Here is a 22,879-nt window from a genome sequence, read left to right as displayed (position 1 = left end):
GTTTGGGTCTTTGTCAACAATATATTCTTTGCACACTGTAATTCTGGTTTGCCCATGAGAGCAGGCGAGTTCAGAGTCTCCCCTCTGCCATCTTGGGAACTCTCTCTCTCTCCTGCGTGTAACTTTTGACTCCCCCAAACTCAACTACTAATAGCCTACTATTGACCAGAAGCCTCACCAATAATGTAGTCAATTAACATATTTTCTATGTTGTGTGTATACAGTGCATTCTTACAGAAAGGTAAGCTAGAGAAAATGTTAACCTTATAAGGAAGAGAATACTTACAATACTGCATTTATCAATGATGTACGTTTACAAGATGAGTCATCTGTCAGTATGTCAATATTATGATATAAAACACTGCAGAGGTTCCACGTATTACTAACAGTAGACATCAAAAACAATGTGAAAATTCATTTTTATTTACAGGTATAATGGTCCATGCATTGATAATGAAGCAACAGCAATATGATGTATGTAGTGTGGACAAGGAGTGTCACCTGCCAGTCCAGTAACAAAGAACACTGGGCACGATCGAGCCATCAGCTGCTGTAGCTGCCCTGACGGCGTGCCCTGCGGGGATTCAGGAAACATTCTGTGCTCTGGGTACCAGCCCTAGATCGTTAAGTGCACATCTAAAGAATAATTTCAGTGAGGCCAGATTCTTCATCTTCCCATACATACAAAAGCACTAAAATTATTAACCTAAACTGTGTGGGGCTTTGGTGTGTGTGGTAAGCAGTAATCTTTGACTAAATTCTTGTCTTCCAACAAAAACTCTATGCATCTTGGCACCTCCCTTACCTCCTGAGAGGCTGTCTCCTGGGCTTAAAACTTTAACTTGCAGCTTTTGGGCTGTGTGTTTTCCTTCAGTCAGCAGCTTTGGTGACCTGAAGGGACGCGGAGCAGGCTTCTCCTCTGCCTGAGCCCTGCAGGGACTGGGGGGGACTGGCCAGCAGAGGCCTCTTGTGCCCACCTGTCTCCTTGGCGAGCCCTCCTGGTCTCAGATCTCCTGTTACTGGCTGATCCTGTTGTATTCGGTGGTGGATTAAGTCCTCACTGGAGGGGAGGAGGTTTTCCTTGAATCTAATTTCAAGAAGAAGTACCTGGGTTATCCCAGTTGGGAGAGATTGGGAAGATTTTACTCAATTGAAAGACACTGAGTTTGGTTGGACTGGGAAATTAGGTGGGAGACTGACATGTCATTTTTCCTTTATTTGGACTTTAACAGAAATTATTGGAATAAAAATGAAGATGTCCCTTCTTCGGAGCTGGAAGCCCTGATGAGCCATCTCCTTCCTGACATCTCCTTCCTGACGGCACTGGCTTGCTCAGGCAACTGGGAAACTGGTGGGAGCGCTGGAGGTAAGTCCTCATCCTGAGCTGCCGTCTGTAGAGGGAAACCCACTCATCTCAGCTGGGGACACACATAAGAGCCGGCCACTCAGTGCTGCAAGCCCCCACCATGGTCTTAAGCTACAGAAGGTAGGGACCTGTAAGAGCGCTGCAATGGCTCTAGGCCAAAATCCAGAGTAATCAAGCTCACAACCAGCACACTGGCCCACCACGGGATCATCACTAATGATTCTTATCTCAACAAATCGACCTTGCGATGGGAAACAAAGCTTTCAAAACAAAAAGGAAGGACAGATTGCCAGCCTCCAACTAACACCCAGGCCAGGTTCATGTACAATATGTATGGAATTTATACCTGCAAATACTTACTTGATTGGAGAAACCACACTAAAGGAGATCACAACCTAAAATGGCCGTATTTGGGTTCTTCTGACATTCCAGAATGTTCTTTTTTTTTTTTTTTTAAATTTTTATTTATTTATTTATTTATTTATTTATTTATTTATTTATTTTTGGCTGTGCTGGGTCTTCGGTTCGTGCGAGGGCTTTCTCTAGTTGCGGCAAGTGGGGGCCACTCTTCATCGCGGTGCGGGGACCGCTCTTCATCGCGGTGCGCGGGCCTTTCACTATCGCGGCCCCTCCCGTTGCGGGGCACAGGCTCCAGACGCGCAGGCTCAGCAGCTGTGGCTCACGGGCCCAGCTGCTCCGTGGCATGTGGGATCTTCCCAGACCAGGGCTCGAACCCGTGTCTCCTGCATTAGCAGGCAGATTCTCAACCACTGCGCCACCAGGGAAGCCCCCAGAATGTTCTTGTATATGCAGCTAGTGAAAGCAGTCCATAAGATCAGACAGACGGAATGGAACGCTTGTGGATATTTAGAAGCTTCTAAAAGAGGAAAGGATAAGCTTCTGCAGGAAAGCAACCAAAAATTACTTTATCAACATTTCTGAAAGCTGCTAGTATTAACCCTGCCCCTCCCTCTGCTCCCCCTCACTGACCCAGATGCTGTTCCCTTCTCTCTTCCATCAGCTCTGCCCCTTGCTGCTTCCTCTCCCCCCAGGAAAGGAGGACATTAAACCAGAAGTACTTCTGTCCCCCTTTAAGGAGAAACCTCTCACAGGAAGAGGTGAACTGTCCTCTGTGCTTACATACACACCCTGGACTTGAGCAAAATTTAGGGCTTTAGCTAAGGGGTTTCCTGAGCCTAGTCAAGACCCATTGGGATATGCAAAGGAATACGAGTTAACCATCCAAACCTATGAGTCTGGGTTTGCAGATCTGTATCCATTAATACAGCTATTCCTTTCTGAAAGTAAAGCAAGGCAATGGACAGAGAAAGCAGAATGGAAACACCCCTTCACTTTGATTTTCGAGTTGAATGCAAGGAATTAGCTCATAAATTACTCATTTATCCCAGAGTTTTTCCCAAAAGCCATAGCCTGGACAAAAATTCAGCAGTGCAAACAAAAACAAGATAAAATCCTAGATTATGAGGTGTGAGAACTTTTAAACAATATTCTGGCATAACACCTGAATGTTCTCTAATCACCAAAATGATCCTTTGCTTAAGTCCATTTTAGAAGGTATAAATGAGGAATTGGCTACTGTAATTAAAAAACACAACTTAGGTTGGTCAGCGTTACATACAAATGCCCTTACCACACTGGCTGACCAGCTTTTCAAAACCATTGAAGGAGAGGATATGTCTATAAAAGTCGTGAACCTTCGGGACTTCCCTGGTGGCACTGTGGTTAAGAATCCACCTGCCAACGCAGACACAGGTTCAAGCCCTGGTCTGGGAAGATCCCACATGCTGCGGAGCAACTACTGAGCCTGCGCTCTAGAGCCTGCAAGCCACAACTACTGAAGCCCGTGCTCCGCAACAAGAGAAGCCACTGCAATGAGAAGCCTGCGCACCGCAACTAGAGAAAGCCCATGCACTGACGTGCTGCAATGAAGACCCAACGCAGCTAAAGATAAATTTATTTTTTAAAAAAAGTGAACCTTCAATCGTGCCAATTAAGTAAGCAAGGTCAGGCTACAGTTAACAAACCCTGGTTCAATCCTCGACTGACAGAGAAACCTAGCTTAAAAAAAATTGGAGAAGGAACTGTAGAAAAATGAAGAAAGATTTCAAGAACAGACTAGATTTCAGATCAGAATACCGAATTACACAAGAATAGGGCTCCTCTGAGGGAACAGTGGGAGTCTTTCTTATGTAACACCCTGGGAGAAGTACACAAGACAGAGAGAAACAATTAAAGCCCTAATAGATACAGGGACCACCTTCTCAGTTTTAAATCAAAATCAGAGGCTCCCTCCCATGAAGTAATACTTCAGTGTAGATGGCAGGGATTTCTCCTGCACCTCTTAAGGCTCTTAAACCATTATCATCTTCAACATTTTACTTAGGAGAACTTAAAGGAAGGCACTCATCGTTTCTAGTAGAAAGCACCCCTATTCACCTGACAGGAAGAGATTTATTAGAAACCTATGAAGCCCATATTTCCTTACTCCTAAGGGGGAGATGTTTTTAGAGCTGATTTCCTTCATCATACAATGTTTGTGACCCATGGTCAAGGTGATGCAGACTAAGATTTGCTAGGCTTAGTACCTGAAGAATTACTGACATATGGAAATACGTTCCACACCGCCCGTTAAAACGACCAGAGATGAGAAGAACCGCGTCAGTACCCCTATGGAGGCAGGAAGCCATGGAGGGAATAACCCACCAGCTCACATTGAGAAAGGCTTCATGCCTTGCACCGGCCCTTGTAACACACTGACTCTGCCAGTTAGAAAACCTAATGGCAAGGGCTGGAGGTTTGTGTAGGGTTTGAGCTCTGGCAGTGCTATCATTACTCCTCGCCATTGTGTAGTGCCAATCCCCACACCCCACCGTCCTGTGTTCCTGAGAAGAGTGACTTCTTTTCTGTGGCCTCCACATTGCACTGTTCAGCACCCTGTGCGTCCTGGTGGCCGGTACCCTTTGCCTCTACTCGGGCTGAACGGCAGCATGCGTGGAGTGCAATGCGGCAGGGCTATACTCACCTTCCCCAGACACTAAGAACGTACGTAGATGACCTAGCTTTTCTTCATAAGTCAGTTCTGATACAGTGTGCAGATGATTTGCTGTTGTGTTCAAATTCTTTGATAAATAGTCGGGAAGACAGCCTGTACTTCAGGAACTAGCTCAAAGGGACAAAGTGTCCGAGGAAAAATTACAATTTTGTAGGGCTAATGTGAAATATTTAGGACAAATGATATCTCAAGGACCTTTAATTGATGGTGCAAGACATTTTGGCTTTCCCCGCCCCAGGACAAAAGGGCATTTAAGGGGATTTCTAGACCCTGCAGGCTATTGCAGGAACTGGATTACAAAGTTTTTTTTTTAGTGGCCCAACCATTATATAACTTGTTTAAACAAGGCCAAGCTGAACCTCGTTGGGAAATAAAACATTCTGAAGCCAGGGAGACCCTAAAAAGAACCCAGCCTTGGGGCATCCAAATTATGGTTTACCCCTTTTTCTCTTTGTACATGAAAACAGAGGTGCCACATGGAGTATTAACCCAGCAACACAGCGGTTACTACCCACCAATAGGATATACGGCCAGCAGCTAGCTGCAGTAAACAAGGGCTTCCCCCCTCCTTGTCCCGGGGCTGTCTCAGCAACAGCTGTGCTGCATCATGAGTCACACTCCCACCATTCTTTGTCCCCCATGCCATGGAAGCTTTACTAAACTCTCATCACACATATTATTCAAGCCGATTAACTTCTCATGAGATTGTCTCGCTCTCACCAAATCTCTCCCCACAGGTGTGACAAACTTCATCCAGCCACCTTGCTCCCAGAAGAATCAGATGTTAATAACGAATATCTTTTCTATCCCAGGACTGATCTTCAAGAAAGCCCAATGGATAATCCTGATTTTGTTACTCATGGGTGGTGCGTATCTGCGAGGACCTCATGGGAGGTGCCAGGCTGGCTCTGCCATTGTTCCTCCTGTGTCTGTCCTAGAAAATGGTCCCTCGTCTCATGTCTCTTCTGTCCAGCAGGCTGAACTAATAGCACTGAGAGCCTGCCAGCTGGCAGAAGGAAAGCCTGCTGATACTTACAGACGGCTGCTATGCTCTTGGGGTGGACCAGGATTTCTAACATCCCAAGGACAGCCTATTAAAAATGGTAAACATGTAGCAGACTTGTTGGATGCCATTCTCCTGCCAGGTGCACTTGCTATTCAGGTATCATTCAAAGGCTGACACTGCTGAAGCAAAAGGAAACTCTTCAGCTGATCACGTTGCCAAGACTGAGGCTGTGAAAAACGAAAACAACCAGCTAACCCCTGCCTTTCCCTTTCAGCCTCCCAGCAACCTTACTGACACGGTAAAGTTTCAAGGAACAGCACCAGAAAACAGACACCTGGACACACAAGGGAGGAAGACTGAACGCACGCAAAGAGCTGTGGATACACCCAGACAGGAAGCCTATCCTTCCGTTTGAAGCTCAATATCCTATTTTGCAATATATTCACGAGTTAACACACTGGAACCCAGATAAGACGGTATTGGGGTAAAAAATTGTCGAAAGGCTTTTGTGATAGCTCGGGAGGTGTTTATTCAAGATGTACCACTTGTCCAAAATATAACCTAGGGAGGCCGTTACATAGTTCTCAAGGGAATTTGCCATGACCTGCAGGTCCCGTTGCGATTTGGCAGACGGATTTTATACAGTGCCCCCTCTCAAGGTTATCAGTATGTTCTTGTTATGATTTGTATGTTTTCACACTGGGTTGAGGCATCCCATGCTGAAGGGCCACAGCCCAATCGGTAGGGAATTTATTTCACGAAGAGTGATGCCCCTCTGGGGGGCCCCCTCAGAACCACATGCTGACAGAGGAACTCATTTTACTGGACAAATGGTTAAGATTGGGCCCGTTACGCAGCATTTCCATTGTGCTTACCACCCCCAGTCCTCTGGGTTAGCAGAAAGAACAAAGGGAACAATTAAACCCAACTGGCTAAGATGATGAATGCTTATTCCTTACCTGGCCTAAGGCCCTTCCATTGGTTCTCCTCAACCTCGGATCCACCCGTTTCGGAAAACATTTGTCTCCTTTTGAGATGATCGTGGGAGACCAGTGAGACTGGATGAAGGACTATATGAACCTATACTAATGAGAAGGGGTATGTTACGTTATTGCAAGGGTTTAATTGCATTAACAGGACATTATAAGCTTGTTTCCGGACCTTATCACAGTACTCTTTCTTTAAATGAGGATCAGATGCCCTATGACCTACAACCAGGAGACTATGTACACTGGAAAAGGCATCATTTAAAGGACTCTCTCCAACCTAGATGGAAGGTCCCTTATCAGGTTCTTTTAAGTAGCTCATGCACAGCAAAATCGAAGGTAATTGACTCTTGGATTCATATTTCCCACCTAAAAAGGCACCGGTCTGGTCTACAGAGAGGACTGCTGACCTCAAACTCCCCTTAAAGCGATGGTCTGATAGGAAAGACACACCAACGCCAGGACGAGAAGACGACAACATCAGAAGGAGACAGCTATCCCAAGATGCTGGACCTTACCGTATGATTATTAATAACATTTTCTTGATTTCTTGGACTTTCTGCACATGAATCAAATGTTTTTCTATCATGGGTACGATCCTATGCAGATTTTAGAAGTCATTCCAGTTGTTGGGTTTGTGGTCAATTACCTACATCCACTACTTCTGGTTAGTGGGTTTCTCCTCTCCAAGGCTCTGATTGGATGGCCCATAGAAAACTTTAGAAAAAAGAAGTTAAAGTTCTGTCTGATCCGCAACTGATGCTACTATGGGAACCCCTCACTTGGCCAGTCAAGCATTCTTGCTCTGACTTTGGCCATAAATGAGTTTTCCCTTAAAAGTTACTCAAGCTCAATTAGAGCAACAGCTAAATTTCAGTCAAAAATTACAACTTCCTGACTATTAGAAGGGACACCCCCTCAGTTACGGGACAGGTTTATATGGCTAATACCAGGCTGTGGTCCCTTAAGGCGCCTCCCTATGTTGGGAACAATTAAATCACACTGAAGATATTCAGCCTAATAACACCAGAAAATTAGGCTGGGTGCCTTAATGAAAAATGTCAGTGTACCATCATTCCCCTTAAAGATGGTGATTGATATGGAACAGACTGGGTCAGGCGCCCAGGACTAGACTGGTTGCACCCAGTGGAGCTCGGTGGTCTCGTGGCACCAATCCACATCCCCGGCTTCTTCCAGGATGGATGGGAAGATGCACTTCAGGATTCCCTAGGGCTCAAGGCCACTTGTGTGCTAAGTTAGAGACGACTCCAGCAGATTTACCAAGAGATCTGTATTCCCCTGGTGTGATCAGGTAGCATCTATTTTTATGCTTTTAGTAGGATTGGAAGATGGACTTCCCCATATCAAAGCCTTAACAGAATTCACCCAAAAGCCCCTAAATGATTAATCATTGAGGCCTCTGTGATGAGAAAAGCGGTATTACAAAATCACATGGCCCTTGATAGCCTTATAGCATCTCAAGGAGGCACCTGTGCTATAATTCAAACTGAATGCTGTGTTTTCATACCAGACAAATCCTCTAATAGGATGCATTTAATGACCCACACGAAAAACCAGATTTCTGCCTTAAGTGATTTACTTCCTAGTCTTGGTGATCGTTTTAGGGAGCTGGTTTGGTTCCAGAAGCTCATGGCTTAAATCCCTACGTATGACTTTATTAATGTTACTACCTGTATGATATCCTGTCTGTTTTATAAGATCGTTGTCTCTTGTATTTACCCAATGTGTAACCAGGCCTTTGACAAAATGAATGATGGCTAAAATCTTGAGGCAGTCAGTCATATATATATATGACTCTATATTGAATAATTGGAATAGTGCCACTCTAGATATGAGAAGAAACAAGGAAAAAGACTTCCCGGATCATAACAGATTAGTTAGGACAGGTGATCCAGAGAATTTTAGGTTATCAACAGGGCCTAATCCAAAAATAAAACATTGGCCTATCAAGTCCTCATCTGACCTACGAAATGAGAACTCCCAGTGCTGTGGGACAAACTGGCCGTGAATGGAGGGTACCAGGCTCCACTCTGTGCTCTGGATACTGGCCTTAGTTAAGATGCACACCTACACCTGAAGGATACTTTCACTGAGCCCAGACTCTTGCATCTTCTCATGCATAGAAAAGCACTAAAATCATTAACCTGAGATGCCTGTTTTTGTGGTTAGCAGGAATCTTTGTTCAGAATTTCCTGTTTCAAGCAAAAAACTCCTACGTACCCTGGCTCCTCTGTAACCTCTGAGGGCTGTCTGACAGGCTATAGTCCTCAGTACGGCCCCCCAAAAAACCTGAAGGTTGTGCGTTTTTCTTCAGTCAGTCAGCAGTAGACTGGTGCGGTTGACACGAGTGCTTCACAGTGGCCTAGCCTATTTGGTAATGAATAACTCGTTACATGTTTTTTATGGCTTATAACGTCAGTCATATTCATAACACAGTATTGGAAACATTGTTACATAAAAAGACATTTACTTGTGATAGGCTAATCCACTGTCTGTCCCAACTACGAGAGACACGAAGATCTAAAACAGTAAGAGCACTAACACATTCTTAATTTTATATCAAATACCACTCGCCTTATGCCTGTGTACGGATAGACTAGTACCTACATGTATTTCATGCATTCATGACATACCTGACTCTTGTTTCAATATTTCTAGGCTGTGTGGTTTGTCTGAGTTTTTTCAAATTGTTGCAAATCTCCAAAAAAATTTCCAATATATTTATTGAATAAAATCCACCTTTAAGTGGACCCATGCAATTCAAGGTTCACCTGTATAATGGGCTGGAAGAGAGGAGAGAGTTTCTACAACCTGGCAGATGATTTACATGGGCTCTGTCCCACCTGTCTGACAGGTGAGAAAAGACATGGCTACCTGGTGAGCTCTCCCAGCCTATTGTTAGTGAACCAAACTTGGGTGCAACACTGGGTTGTGGTTAAGAAAGTGCAGCGTTTGTAAGGCATCCAACCTGGGGCCAAATGAGGACGGGCAGCTCGTGCTCAAAAGACCTGAACCCCCTGTGCCACCATCTTTTAGGGGAGGGTTTTTAAAGACGGTGCAGGAGAGGGTTGCAGGGTGTGTTGCCCTCAGTGTTCAGGATAGAAAGAAGATTCTCTAGTGAAGTTGTGACATAAGAATTTGTATCAATTTCCTTCAGTCTCACTGTGCCTGATCAATGAACAAGGACCTACCGTATAGCCCCGGGAACTATACCCAATATCTTGTAAGAGCCTATAACGGAGAAGAATTTGAAAAAGAACAGACATATGTATACATAACTGAATCACTATGCTGTACACCTGAAACAACACTGTAAATAAACTATACTTCAATAAAAAAATATATCATTGATGCTTGATTAAAAAAAAGTACCTCGTAAGAGTCCTTCCATCTAGGTTGGAAACAGTCCTTTCAGTGATGTCTTTTCCAGTATGTATGATCTTTATCCAAAGAGAGATTGCTGTGATAAGCTTCAGAAACAAACTTGAGTGTCCTTTAATAATTCAATTAAACTTGACAATTATGTAACATAATTGGGATAGTTAAGGAGTTTGGGATTAACATGTACACACTACTATATATAAAATAGATAACCAACAAGGACCTACTGCATAGCACAGGGAACTCTGCTCAATGTTATGTAAAAACCTAAATGGGAAAAGAATTTAAACAAGAATAGGTACATGTATATGTATAACTGAATCACTTTGCTGTACACCTGAGACTAACAACCTTGTTAATCAACTATATAAAATAAAAATTAAAAAAAATTACGTAACATAATGAGCTACCTGGGAGGTGAGTCTTAGTAAACAGACCTCAATTAACAAAACTAGAATTATGACATGTTATCAGGACCACCAGATTTTTCGGAATTCCATACAATTTCTAGAATATATTAACATTTACCCATACAGTATAACCTAAGGAGGCTTATCACTCATTTGAGAATGCTTCCCATGTAATTAAACATACCGAGCAATCTTAGTTTAATCTCTCTCAGATGCTTTGGGGTTCTGGGTTCTTTTTTTTTTCTTTAAACAAACCTGTCACAACTTTTTTTCCATATTAGCTTGTCCCTTATTTTCTTTCTTTCCCATTTAGAAATAACTAGCTTTAGGACCAAATTACTTTTCCCCTTAACAAAATGCATTTTCAGTCCTCATATACCTTCTTTTAATGAAAACAAACATCCTACTTTTCTTATATACTGGAATGTTTCCCTTATTTTAGTAGCTTTACATACATATATTACAAGTTTTAACCCTTAAAAACTAATCTCTGGCAAAAAACAAGAAGCAATTGTGATCATACCACCGTTTCCTGATTGGAAAACTTAAGAATATATTCTACAACCTCCAGAAACATACATCTTCTCATAGCATAATTTCTTTCCTCAATGTGGTATAAGACGTGTGTCTAAAAAACCCAAACATGTTTAGGTTTTCTCTCATAAGACAAAAGTGGGTAACCTTAGACTCATTTAGCAAAACTCTAAAGTTTCAAGTTGCCAAAATCTGGAGAGACTATTTTTAAGTAGGTTTTCTAAAACATAGTTATTCCGAAAGTTCAACTCCCAGAAATCTTATTTACATTTAACTTACTTAAAAGTTCCATTGTATCAAGTAATTTTCCTTGTGATGATTCTGTAACAGGATTAATAAGATCTTATTAACTTTCCTAAATACAATAAAAATTATAGTTCATGCCTCTGAAGGCATCTCTGCCTTCAGGCATCAACAAGCTTAAACTTTAACACCAGATATTAATTTAATACTGAATATTCACAGATCATGTGAACCTGAAATTCATTTGGGTTAGTTACTTTTATATTTCTGAGAATTTAGATAAGTATTTAATTTCCTTTAAGCCAATTACATAGAGCTCATTTACAAATTAATTTTGATATCATCTGGAGGTAAAGACATATCTCTATAACATACACAGACACCCATGTAGACACAGATCTCAGTTTTCCTGCTTGAGTTAAAACTCTCCTTCCCTTTTTTCTCTTGAGTCTCAGGAATTGGAGATTGTCAGAACATTTGTATCTCAAAGGCACAGGGAGAGTAAAGCAAGTTCCTCTTAGAAAGCCAGCTTCCCCTCACTGCATATGCAAAAACCAGTCTTTTAGAACATCAAGAGAGCCCCATTTTGGCCATTTTCAAGGTGAGATTTCCTTCAGCACCCAAATAGCCGATTCAGTTTAAATAACAGACAGACAATAGTACATATCATTCACTCACATTCACACAGCTCGCTTCCGGGCAAACCTGTAGGTGGCTCTGAATCCGGCTCAAGAGCAGATTAAGCTGTCAGTTCCTACGAGGGTCTACACCACGTTCAGGTTACTGGGGCCCTCTAACGAGGGTCAATACCAGGACAGTCTCTGACAACAATTCTTTCAATTTCTTTCCTACCAGTGGGGTCTCCCCCAAAACCAGGACCCCCTAACAAGGTTCAAAACCAGGAAGAGAAAACAGGGTTTGAACTCATGTACCACGACACAAGCACATACATACCCAAGATAAGAGCCAAACCCATTCCAAAAGGCTCACTTTGATTCAATAGCATAAAGGCTAAGGAATTTCATACCATTTACCTTCCCCAGTTTTAGATGAAATATGGTGGCGTGATTTAGAGAGCTACTGGGGCCATTTCTCCCTGGACCCCAAGAAATAATGGGGCTAAGCAGTGTTACAATAAAATAACATTTTCTTCCTTTACATGGGAGCCTAGCTGAAAATGTCCCAGTTTTGTAAAATACACCCTAGGGGACTCCAAGATGGAATAGAGCTCTGATTTCACATTCTTTCACACAGCCAGTGTCACCAGAACCAGACTCGTGTCCAGGGCTTCTCAGGGGCACAGTTCCCTAGTACAAGAATGGAAAGTTTCCTACCTGCTGTTCCAACCGGGGTGCAGATGAGCCGTGGTCTAATAGGGGGTGACCGTAGGCAGTGCTGGATGACCGAGAGACTCCTCGACCCAGAAGGGAAAACCCAGTTAAAGTGGTGCTCTGCTCAAAACCAGATGACTAAGTCCTATGCCTCCCCTCTCCCCAAAAGGAAAATCCCAACCAAGGCACCCAGTAGGGAAGAAAACCTGTGTTGACACACAGGTTCCACCACTTACCAGATGTCTCAGACCAGGACCACAGCCTTGCTTCCTTCATCAGGGAATCGAAAGCGCTGTGGCCCAGCGATGCCCAGTCAGCGGCAGGCACTGGGGGCTGTCCCTGAGACAAAAGCGCCCGGGCAGCTGCTGGACGGGATCCCAGAGCCGCCACCAGCCAGGGGCTGATGTGACACAGGTGGGAAACCACTCAGCACGAATGTTCCGTCTGGGTCACCAAAACTGTTACCGAAGCGAAGTCCGCTCGCCTGATAGGCACACAGCGAAGCCAATCTGACACCGGGTTGTGGTGAAGGGAAGTGCACAGGAGTCCACTGCGTTTCCTGCAAGCAAAGGAAGAAAAGGTTGAAAGTACAAGGTTAAAAAGAGATGCGCCGGGCGAGTCCCACCAACGTACATACGTCATTGTAAGGAAACAGGACGGCGCACAGGGTGGGGCAAAGGGGGCAGAGACGGAGACTTGAGACAGACACTTCCCAAGCTTGCGCCGTTACGTTTGCATGGAAATTAATACCCAACAGAGGCTGTAATTCTTAAAAAGTATACGTGGAAGGTCTATGAAATATGATCATGTATCACGAAAAGTGTACTCGGCAATAAAGGAAAACACAATAAATTCCAAAGTAACAAAGTGGTCATGTTCTTTCTAGCACAGGACAATAAATGTCAAATACCAAAATGATAGACTTTTTTTTTTTAAATACCACATTTTTGGAAAGAAAATAACATTACAAAATAACACTTGGGTTTAAAAGTAAATCAGAAGGGGGTTAAGAAATATTTAGAACTGAATGAAAATGAAAACAAAAATGTCAGAATTTGTGGGACAAAGTTAAAGCAATACTTAAAGGAAAACAAAATATTCAATATAAAAATTTACAAAGAGGAAAACAAACTCAAAGTAACAAGGAAGGACATAAATATAAGGACAAATAAATAGATTATTGGAAAAAAAGAAAAGAATAACCAAAAAACCCTACTGCTTGGAAAGATGAATGATATAAACAAGTCTTGAGGAGATACAAATAAAATATAGAACCAACCAAAAAAACTAGACATTAAGAGGTTTGCCAAAATAAAGTGTTATTTTTAAAAACTATGCATTAACAATTATGAAGTGTAGATGACATTTTTTGAAAATATAAATGGTAAAATTGCAACGAGCAAAGAGGAAACTTGAATCAATACACATTATAGAAACTGAAGGACAATCTACGCTCTCATGTCACACGATACGGAATAAGCTGCACTGTGAAGGTGAAGGATGAAGAACGCGATTCCCAGAGCAACCCCTGAAAACTGAGCGTGCGGTTAGCAAGGAGGAGAATTAAAATGGAGTATGAGAACAACGGACCCACTCAGAAGAGGCATGGGCACGATGAACAAGAACAGATCAGGCCTGCGTCCATCCAGATAAGTAGTTACATTAGATGATGCGTCAGACTAAACAGAACCATGGCTGTTGGGCTGGAGAACGCGCTCTCACGAGACCCTCACCTGCGAGACCTGCAGAGGCGCAGAGAGCCTGGAGGTGACGGGTGGGGAGACGCCGACTCCGAGGAGCTCGACGGGCAGCCGGGGTTCAAGAGAAGCAGAATCATCAGGAAAAAAGAGGGACACCTCCCACCGAAAACAGATCATTCATCAGGAATAGGGAACCCGCACGATGAGCCTGCCCCGGGCGACACAGCTGGCAAGCACGGGGAGGCACACGGGCGGGAGGGGCGGTGCCGGCACCCCAGCGCCTGCTCAGTCCCCGGCAGGCAGCGGGCGAAGCCACGCAGACCTGAGCCCCCCGGTGTCAGCCGGGAGAAGGAGATCCGCGGAGGCCTGGACCCAGCACTTCCACTCCTGCGATCACCCCAAAGCTCCGGCCCACAGCAGGTGGGGCACACGGGTGTCCCCTGCAGCACGGCTGGTGACCCTGCAGAGCCGGAGCCCGTCTGGGTGGGCAGTGCTGAAGGCCTGGATCGGAGCGACGTGGGTCCCAGACCGGACCTGGAAACGACAGAGAGAACGTCTGTCTCCACACAAAAAAGTACTGAGCGGGAAAATAACCAACATCCGTACCCAATGCCATTTATACAAAATGACAACAATACGTGTTTTTAAAGGAACATGTTCACATAAAACTTGCAGCCAACAAATACAGTCGGCGCTCTGACCATGTCCCCTGGCCAGCTTGTCCCTCTGTCTGCAGAGTGGCTGCACGCAGGGCAGGCAGGGAAAGGCTGGCACTGACGCCCAGAGCAGCCCACCCACTACTGCCGAGCCGGCCCTCAGGGCTGTCCGTGCCTCCCGGGACCAGGACCCATCCGGCTGCCCGCGGTGCACTGAGAGCGGGCCTCGTCCCCTTCCTGCTCCACCCGCCTCCCTCTAGCACCCGGGTGCGCTGCCCGCCCTCGTCTCAGCGTCTGCTGGGAAGGGATCCGACGCGGGACAGCAGCGCAGGGCGAAGCCCACAGAGGACCGGGGGACAGAGCGGGGACAGGAAAGAAAGTCACAGATCCTTCAGGGGAAAGGGTCCTGCCGCTGACCAGTGGTGCTCACGTCCAGGACCTAAGCAGGGTGATGGGCCCAGTGTCCTCCCCTGAGGCCTGACAACAAAGGCTCTGCCTGCCCTGATCTCAGGAGGCGGCCGAGGAGGACAGTGGTTCCTACTTGAACTTTTTAAGGGTAAACAATTCTTTTATAGACCGAGTATACTAAAGCTTTCTCCTCATAGCCCAAGAGCCTGTATGATTTGTACACTGAACTAGAAACTAACTGGGCTCAAATTCGTGTCCATAAGTTTCAGAGTTTTGTTAACTGGCCTATAACATTTCCACTGACAAAACAGTAAGTGATTTTTATTTTCATCTTCTGCTTAACAGGCCCAGTCAGGTGACTGTTCGGCCTGAATGTTAAAAGCTACGAGTTTATTATTTGCAGGATTGTAAATGACACCCAAGATACTGAAAGTAATTGTCAACTGATGTATTAAAAACTTGAGTTTCATTTCCCAAATTGTGCGTTCTAGCATGATTTCATTTACTAGAACACATTACACTAGAACTAAGAAAGACAAGAAAAAAAATTATCACCACATAGTTACATGCACAGAATCAGTTATCTCAAAATTCTCTTTTAAATTTTGAAATCTGAATTTTCTATTTTGAGTCTCTTAAGAAACTTATTGAGGGGCTTCCCTGGTGGCACAGTGGTTGTGAATCCGCCTGCCAATGCAGGGGACACGGGTTCGATCCCTGGTCTGGGAAGATCCCACATGCCGCAGAGCAACTAAGCCCGTGCGCCACACCCACTGAGCCTGTGCTCTAGAACCCGTGTGCCACAACTACTGAAGCCCGTGCACCACACCTACTGAGCCTGTGCTCTAGAACCCGTGTGCCACAACTACTGAAGCCCGTGCACCACACCTACTGAGCCTGTGCTCTAGAACCCGTGTGCCACAACTACTGAAGCCCGTGCACCACACCTACTGAGCCTGTGCTCTAGAGCCCGTGTGCCACGACTACTGAAGCCCATGTGCCTAGAGCCCATGCTCCACAATAAGAGAAGCCACTGCAATGAGAAGCCCGCGCACTGCAACGAAGAGTAGCCCCCGCTGGCCACAGCTGGAGAAAACCCTCGCACAGCAACGAAGACCCAACACAGCTAAAAATAAATAAATAAATGTATTTAAAAAAAAAAACTTACTGAGCCCTCTATGCAAACAAAATTGAAAATGTAGATGAAATGGATAATTTCCTAGGAAAAAATTTTACTGAATTCAACCCCAGTTGTGACAGAAAGCAAAAAGGGGCTGATTTACATAGAAGAAATACAGAAATTCATCAGGGAACTACCCCACAAAAAAAGGACCAAGCCCAGGCGGTTTCAAAATAGGGAGTTCCACCAAACTTTTACAGTTCCAATAGCTCCAATACGAAATTATTTCAGAGAATAGATTTCAATTTTTTTTATCAAGCAAGCATAACATACCTAAAACTGATTCAGAGAGCCCTCACACACAAAAGAAAATTTTAGACCAATATCATTTATGAACTTGTAAAATTCAAATAAAATACTATGTAAAGTTTCAAATAAAATATTAGCAAGTAAAGCAGACTCTCATACCACATTAAGAAAGCAAAAGTCGACTTCCCTGGTGGTGCAGTGGTTAAGAATCTGGCCTGCCAATGCGGGGGACACAGGTTCAAGCCCTGGTCCGGGAAGATCCCACATGCCGCAGAGCAACTAAGCCCATGAGCCACAACTACTGAGCCCGCACGCCTAGAGCCCATGCTCCGCAACAAGAGAAGCCACCGCAATGAGAAGTCCGCGCACCGCACGAAGAGTAGCCCCCGCTCGCCACAACTAGAGAAAGCCCGCGTGCAGCAATGAAGACCCAGCACAGCCAAAAATAACTTTAAAAAAAAAAAAAAGCAGAAGTCAACAACCAAGTGAGATTTGTACGGGAACACAGGGTGGTTTGATACAGGAAATCTATCAATACCATCTTAATAGGTCTGAGATGAAAAGCTGCATGATTACCTCCAAGATGCTAGAAAAAAATTTTTAACAAAATTCAACACCCATTCTTAACAGAAGCACTTCAGATAATCTGAACAGATGGATACTTCTTATCACGAAAATACCCTAAAGGCACCGGTTCCCAAAAGGGGATATGGAGGTGTCTGCAAGGACTTTACTATCTCTGCTGTTTAACATCCTGTTGGGTATTCGCCAATATAACTAGACAAGAAAAAACAAAGATGGGCCTAATAACTGGAAAAGCAGTAAAAGCATCTCTATACACAGGATGGTATTATGCTTGGAAAATCCAGATAACTAATGACAAGACTAACTCAAAAAAAAAAAAAATTCAGCAAGCTGGCAGGATATAAATTGACATGCAAAAAGCAGTAACCTTCATATACAAAAATTATAAGCAAATATAATGGGAGAGAAAAGCCCTTTCACAATAGCAAGAAAAGCAATAAGCAGCTTAGGAGTACACCAGCCAAGAAGTGTGCAAAACCTGCATTAGGAGAAACTTGAAACATCCTGGACACACAAAAGCGGACGTGTCAGACTGAAGCCGGCCGCGAACCCTCCGGCCTGGCTATCGCTGAGCTCAGGGTCTCACGCCTGCCTGCCCTTGGGTCTGGGTCAGCTTTGTGACAACAGAATGTGGCAGGAAGGATGCTTGAGAGTTTCGGGCAGGATGGGACTGGCAGCCTCGCCTCCTGTCTCTGCACCATGAGCCTGAGAAGCCACAAGTCCTCTGAACTTGCGCAGCTGCCGCGGGAAAGGCCTGAGGCCACGTGGAGGAGAGGCCCTCACGGGAGCAGCCCTCCCGCAGGTGGCGAAGCTGCCCCGGGCCCTGCAGGGCGGCTGGGTGACCGCATAGAACAGAGCAGGGCCCAGCCAACCACCCGTGACTCCTGACTGAGAAGCGGCAGGTGTTTTAACCCACCGAGTTGTGGGCGGTTGGCTACGCAGTGTTGGTGACGGGAAGAGCAGACATGAACAAGTGGGAAGGTTTGCTTGTCCCGGGACTGGTGCCTGTGCGCCACCAAGATGTCAGACGCCTCCAAGTTACTGCGAAATTAATGGGATCTCAACAGAAGACCAATAACCCTTTTTTTTTTTTTTTGCAGTTCAACAGAACTGTATGATATTACAGTTCATTTGGAAAAATACACAAAAATAGCTAGAAAACACTAAAACAACCCACAGCGTCTCTATGATGGAAAAACTGCTGGACTGACCAACGATGACCAACGGGAGAGGATGCCAAGACTAGAGACAGAGCCACGCGCCCAGGAAAATCCAGCACAAGAGGAGTGGCATCTCAAATCAGTATAGAAGACGGACTTTTTATCACGTGGTGTTGGGGCAGCTGGACGGCCATCTGGAAAAAGACAAAATTAGATCCATTCTTCACGCTACCTGCAAGAATAAAATCTAAATGGAGCAGAGATTGAAATGGGGAAAAATTAGGTTACACAATTCCTCCATACCCTGGGTGGAGAGGAAGGTTTTCTAGCTATGATTCAAAATCCAGATGTAATGAGAGACTCATCGATTTGACTTTAAAAAACTTGCGTGGCAAAAGAAATAATGTTTCCCTCTTGACAAAGATGCCTAGGATTTAATCTCTTAACAACTTCCAGGTATAACATGCAGCCGTGTTGATTGTATTTATCATGTTGGACATCACATCCCTAGTATTTATTCGTCTTGTACCTTTTGACCCCCTTCACCCAGTTCCCTCTCCCCACCCGCCCACTTCCGGTGACCACAAGTCTGATCTCATTTTCTATGAGTTTGTTTGTTTGTTTTTGAAGTATAACTGACTTCCAACACTATGTTTGTTCCTATTATACAACAGTGATTATTTCTATACATTACAAACGGATCACCAGGGTAAGTCCAGTTACCGTCTGTCACCACACAAGGATGCTACATCATTATTGACTGTTTTCCCCACACTGTACACTTTATAAATGGATGAATTGGATGGTATGTGAATCATAGTTCAAGAGAGCTGTTAACATGAATGAAATCTGTCACGAGGAGTGAAGAGAACAGGACGGAGGGAACAGAGAAGGCAGTGACATTTCTCTAAACACAAAACTGTTTTGAACAGTTTTGACTTTTGGATAATATTCTACGTGTGCGAAAAATACAATCAGATTAACAAGAATTGGAGAAAACCCTAACACTGAATGCAAACAGAAACAAGTGCACAGGACTGTCTCTCTAATAACATGATCACCTGAAGGCAAGGTGGGCAAGAAGGAGGGTAAGTAACTGAACACAGAGCACTGTGACTGTATACCCTCGGAATAAAGAAGACAATCCTGCAAACTCTTCTCGGTTGTTGGATTCTGTCCACGGGTGGCAGTTCTGCACCTGTGTGCACATATGGACGTGTGACCCGTGTGTGACCTCACTGGTACTGTAGCCAGAGTCCCTGCAGAGCAGGACAGGACGGGCAGGCGAGGGGAAGGGCCTAGAGGCTGTGACCACCCGCTGGCGATGAGCACGTGGCATGCTTACCTCCCGATTTCCAGACACCATTCCTCACAGAAGAACCAGGCCCTCGGAGAGACGGGTGAATCCAGCACAGGGAAACACAGCGCAAGGGCATCCTGTCGCACAGAAAACGGGGAGGTAATCGAAAACAATGACAGGTGTAAAGAAAGACACTGGGGGCAGCGTGAACTCCCCTAGCGAAGCAGGGACAATGTATAAGGACAACAGGGAGTTACACATAACCTGCAACCTACTGTGCACAGAATGAAGCTACGGAATAGAGAACCCATGAACCCGTACGGATAATAAATTAAACGTGGGAAGATTCTATTTACGACAGAACGTGGCTAATCAATGTGGGAGGAACGATGGGCTCGGGAAGTTGACAGTCCGAGAGCACTGCAGGAAGAGTGGGTTTCTGAGCGGACGGTAAACCTGGGGCAGGAGGCGGCTCCGTGGAGACACGGGACCTTCGGTGTCACCGCCTCCCCACACGTTCCTCGTTAATGACGAGAGGGACGATGACAACTGTCCAGCGAGAACCAGCCAACAGTGCGATCGGCCACCGAGTTTCACACACAGACGCCTCGGGGCCTGAGGCCCGAGGAGGACAGCAACGCTTACCTGGTTCTCCAGCCAAAAACGTGTCCCTGAGTCCAGTCCTGACAGAGCTCCCGACCCGCCCACCCTGAGGGGGCTTCCGCCGCACAGCTGGCTGCTATTCCTCCGAAATACCCAGGCTGTCAAAGACTAAGGCCGAGGGACGTGACACCTGAAGGCCGCAGGGATCCCGGGCTGCGTCCAGGCCAGGAGAACAAGGACAGGGACGATGGACGGGGCGGTCATCCAGCTAAGAACCTGGCTGCACGTCAGACCAAAGTGCAGGCTGTGCCGTTTCTCTGGCTGATACCAACTGAGGTTACTTAGGAGAACGTCCTCCCTCTTAGGCTCACGCACGCAGCATCGAGGGGTAACGGGACGGGAAGACGGGTGAAACACGCGTGGCAAAATGGTAAGAATCGGTAAACCCAGGTAAGGGGTGTATGGGGTTTTGTTTGTCTGTATTTACTATTTTCCCAACCTTTTTCTAAGTTTGAAATTAGTTCAAAATAAAAAGTTGGAAGATAAACATAAAATGGAACAAAGAGTACACTTCTGGGGTCTCGGCTTCTGAGAAGGGTGCTGAGTCCCGCGCCGCCGCTGTCTCCCCTCCGTCAACGAAGATGATTTTGAAAAAGGTCAGCAGCTTCAGACTGGAAACATCCTCTCTTGAGGGCTAACTGTCACAGGCTGTTCATCTGAACCCAAATGAAAGACCATGAGCATGGTGGGATGAAAACGTTCAAGGTTCGCATTTCTGTAAGTGGTCCTCCTGTGGGGGTGGGGACTCCAGGGCAGAAAGTCCTTCTTACCTGACAGGTGATCTGGGGCGGCCGGGCCGAGCGGCAGTGCAGAGATGCCCCCGGGGACACCTGCTTCCTGGGCCTCAGGCCCGTCCCCGTGACAAGGGCGGGGGAACCTGTGGGCGTCAAAACTGCGTGTTAGGCAGAAAGGACGCAGGAAGGGGTGATGGCTTCCTGCTCCAGGCTTACCCTCCTTGGCAGAAGACATGCACCCCCAGGACCCCTCCCGCCCTCCCAAGCCCACCTCATACCTGGGGGCGCTGAGGGGCGAGGGGGCTGAACACCCAGCCGGCAAAGGACGAACTGACGAAGGTTAACCCACGGTTGGGTAACTGACTCCAAATTAAAGTGTAAACCATCATTTTCAGTGAATGCGGTGTTTTTCTGAGTTTTTTTTTTTTAAGTGAATACATGTTTCATTTTGAGACAATCAAGCAATTACTGGAAGATGGAAAATGAGAGTCCTGGCGTGGCTGGCCTTGAACTTTCTGAAGCTTGGCTTTCTGCACAAAATCTGTGATGGCTCCAACGTTCTGGGCTCTTGGTCTGTCTTGTGCAGAAATAAAGTCTTTGGGGTGGACCAAATAGGCTCCATATTTCTTGGAAAAGAGCTGAGGGTGATCTCGATACAAACCAAAGAAACTGGCTGAAATGTGTCCCCTTCCAACTGTGGTTTTGTTTGAAATACAACAAGTAAATATTATGAAGGTTACAAAGTAAAAATTTTCTACATAAAATGTCAACAGGGCACTTCCAGATTAGAAGACTTGACCTTTAACACCTTTCTTTAATAACAGAGGATTTTAACGCTGGGTTAATTTTGGGAAACTTCTGACTTGGAGGGTTGGGGGCTGCAGGGAGAAAAGGCTGAGGTCACGGGGACCCAGTGACTCAGCCCCGGCTGCTTCATTCAGCAGGTCACCGCAGACCTGCAGGCTGGGAGCAGGGTCATGGTGGAGGCAGATTCGGTGCAGCCTCACCTGGGAGGGGGAAGGGGGGGGGACCTCTCCTTCCGCATCCTGTCAGGGCACTGATCCCATCAGGGGACCACACCCTCGTGACCTAGTCACCTGCCCCCCGTGCCACCTCCTGACACCGTCGCGCTGGGGGTCAGGATGCCAGCACGTGAATTGGGGGGGGCGGGGGGAGGGTACACAGACGCACAGAGCGTGACACCCAGGCCTCCACAGGCCAGCACCTGACACTGAAACCGCACGACAGTAAGAGGGAAATACACACACACACACACAGTGAGAGAGGAGTGAGTCCTCACCATGGGCCCCCCGGGCAGAAAGTCAAAGCGGCTCCCGCGGCCCTTCCCGTCGTGTGGGACGGGGTGTCACGGTGCAGCTTCCTTGCTCTGCGTCGCTGGGCTCGGCCGGGCTGCGGGGAGGGCTGCCGGCCCCGGACGGGCGGGCTCCGCTCCAGAGCACTCTGCGTTCCCAGCCATCAGAGGAAGAAAACAGATTTCTGAGTTTTTCACTTCACTAAACATGACCTGGCAAGACGACGTGTACACCGTATAGTCTAGTTACTGAAAAAGGGGAAGATTTATTTAAAAAGAGAAACATTAAATTAATAAACTCTCCCATTAGAGCAGAAATTTAGTAAAGATACAGGTAAACTGAAAACATCCACATGCATCCATGAAAGGGTGGGCATCACTCGGGGGTTTATTTTGGGTGTCAACCTCACTCTCACAACTAGAAATGAGTCTGACCTTCGGGGGCACTGACTCACCTGGCATCCAGTCCCCTCCTCCAGTGGCCGCTGCCCCCAGCGCGGGGCTCCAGCCGGCCACGCGGGGAACTCCGTCCCGAAGGGACAGATCACGGTGAGCCCAGGACCTGAGGAGGGAGGGCCCTG

The 22,879-nt window shown here is 46.0% G+C and overlaps 1 non-coding gene across 2 annotated transcripts; it reads right to left on the bottom strand.

Annotated features, from left to right (window-relative positions):
• Nucleotides 1–395: 395 nt before the first annotated feature.
• Nucleotides 396–22,857, bottom strand: LOC103000590 (CLN8 transmembrane ER and ERGIC protein). Of its 2 annotated transcripts, XR_009006548.1 has the most exons (10): nt 21,265–22,857; nt 21,023–21,129; nt 20,762–20,908; nt 19,635–19,726; nt 14,085–18,483; nt 12,588–12,910; nt 12,355–12,434; nt 11,057–11,098; nt 6,405–6,530; nt 396–1,391 (listed from the first exon to the last, which is right to left on the bottom strand). It is a non-coding gene; the product is annotated as a CLN8 transmembrane ER and ERGIC protein (transcript). The 2 variants fall into 2 exon arrangements; XR_009006547.1 differs by lacking the exon at nt 396–1,391 and having other exon boundaries at nt 5,679–6,530.
• Nucleotides 22,858–22,879: the final 22 nt, after the last annotated feature.

This window comes from Balaenoptera acutorostrata, chromosome 21 (assembly GCF_949987535.1).
Source record: "Balaenoptera acutorostrata chromosome 21, mBalAcu1.1, whole genome shotgun sequence".
NCBI lineage: Eukaryota > Metazoa > Chordata > Mammalia > Artiodactyla > Balaenopteridae > Balaenoptera > Balaenoptera acutorostrata.
The sequence above is the reverse complement of the archived record's forward strand: the minus strand, read 5'-3'. Positions and strand labels throughout refer to the sequence as shown.